The sequence below is a fragment of the Kryptolebias marmoratus genome, linkage group LG21, assembly GCF_001649575.2.
Source record: "Kryptolebias marmoratus isolate JLee-2015 linkage group LG21, ASM164957v2, whole genome shotgun sequence".
Lineage (NCBI taxonomy): Eukaryota > Metazoa > Chordata > Actinopteri > Cyprinodontiformes > Rivulidae > Kryptolebias > Kryptolebias marmoratus.
The window spans coordinates 5,068,891-5,071,209 of record NC_051450.1 but is presented as its reverse complement, the minus strand read 5'-3'; the positions used below and the strand labels follow the sequence as shown (position 1 = coordinate 5,071,209).

Genomic DNA, 2,319 nt, shown 5'->3' with positions numbered 1-2,319 from the left:
CCCCCCCCTTTTTTTGCCCGTTTACGTGAATACATTTTTTTTATTCATGGACTTATTGTCATAGCTTCATCTGTTCCTGCCATGCCTCCTGCTTCTAGTCATGCCACAGCTACGTAATTTTCCACTCGTCCCAGTTCCAAAAAACGCCCATGTTACCATGCCCACGCAATCACAGTCATCTGCTTCACCTGTTTTCTCCTGCATATATACTCACAGCCCACAGTCACCCAGTGCCAGATTATTGAACGGTTTTACCCAGTAGATGTCCAGCGTACCTTCACAGCTCATGCCTGATTCCTTGTTTCACGACCCTTGCCTGACCAACGACCTACGAACCTTGCCTGCCCCTTTCTGGACACCTTTTTGGACTCTGCTTCCCGGTACCCGACCTCGCAACGTACTTCTGGACTTCGCCTTTTGGATTCTCCCCTTTTGGATTTGGTTTTCGCTCTCGGATCTACCGGCACTGACCCCTGGCCTGGACTCGGACTCTCTCTCTCGCCTTAGCCCCTTACTGACTCCCCTGTCTGGATCTGAACATCGGTTCACGGAGGACTTACCTGTTCCGGTCCCGCTTCCTGGTGGTCACGTGAGTGTCCAGCTCAGAGACTTTGATCCTGCTCTTGTTCCGTTGACAATAAACACCTTAAAACTTTGTCATTTTGTGCTTGTTCTGAATCCTGCCAAGTCTCGCCTTGTCACTTATATAATACCTGATCTTGGGTATGGCCCATCAGAATAGCTCTGTGGGTCATTCTCCACCATGTACTGCTTCAATGAGTCCCCCACTTCCTGTGGTGAAGGACATTCAGATGGATCTTTTGAGTAAAGTCTTGCCCCAACCCTCTCTTCTGCACCTCTCTGTTCCTCCTCCTCCTCATCATCTTCACCTCTCTTGTCCATTTTCTCCTCTTTGGTGATTGACTTGCCATGTCTGCCTGCACTAATTTTCCCAAAAGGACACAGTAATGGTCAGCAGAAATTCAAACCCTCCTGGGCATCTAGGTTTTTGTGGCCTCACTAGCTGAATTAGNTCCTACCTGATGTCATCTCTGGTCTCCTCTACAGCAGCTGATNCACTGACCTCATGTCTGTCTCGTTCATTCCTTCTCTGTGTTCTTCTCTAAGTCATNATGGTCAAACAAGTATTATTTAATAGCTTTAAATAAATTACACATCTTGCTTATGCACTTTTTAAAATATAAATATTTTTAAATGAATCACCTGGTATTAAGTGGCTGTTCCTACACTTCCAGCTAATATTAGACCAACCTGTCTCCTTACTGTCTGTCCTGATTCTTTCCCTCTGTCCTCTCAGCTGAATAACATGAACTTTGTGTTCAGGAGGTTTAAAAAAATACAGCAGTCAAACCACATATAAAAACATGAAATCTTAATTTTAAATGATATCCTTGTTGGATATCAGTTACTGATTGGACACTTCATCTGATCAGACTTATCAGATTATTCACAACAGCTCTGTAGAGTTATATATGTGCTTCCACACATGTATTCGCCAAAGTCTCCAATAACACAGAAAAAAGTCAGTAGATTTGTTGCTAGTCGCTTTGAAAAATGGCCAGTTGGATCTGAAAACTCGCTAAGTTGACCCCTATTGTGCTCCGTGCCCGTGCAGAAAACATTGCGCTGCACATTGTTTCCGGTTAAAAAATAGGGTGTCTGCGTGTGTATTTCTTTTAGCGTGAGAAAAACAAAAAGTGGCCTGTGAGCGTGTGCGCTTCACAAAATGCGTGTGTCTCACGGTCATTGTGTGAAACTTGAGTGCCCTGCTTTTATTCATAGATTATTTAAAGATTGTGACTGATGATAAGACTTTAAAGTTCACAACGACACAAATAAAGCTGCAGAGAAAAGTAGCAGCAGTATTAGCCGACATCGATCCGGTGTTACACCGGCTGATGCAGCTGTTGTGATCCATTGTGATCACGGTGTATCCTTCAGAGAAATTAACCCATGTAAGAGAAATAAATAATTCCAAGGGTAATACCACTAAAGAGAGCGTTCCTTTCTAAAAGTTTACAAAGTAACTGCCATGTGGGACAAATTAAAAAAACGATAATTAGATGTCCCATTCTCCTGAAGGCAGCACGGAGCTGCGCCAAAGAGAAACACCATTGATACAGGTGCAGTTCTGTGCCGGTTTTAATGTTTTAGGCCACAATATTTTTGCAAGTAGTTCAAAGTTTAAACTGATATTGTTGTGAATCTTTTGTGTAAACTTTACCTTTAAGCAAACGCCCCCCAAAAGAATATCAACGCCCCCTTTTTGAAAATATTGCTGCCAGCGCCCCCCGTCAT

At 43.5% G+C, this 2,319-nt stretch overlaps 1 pseudogene; it reads right to left on the bottom strand.

Moving 5' to 3' along the window:
• The window catches only part of LOC108229220, a 58,625-nt pseudogene that overhangs the window by 25,616 nt on the left and 30,690 nt on the right, over positions 1-2,319 (bottom strand).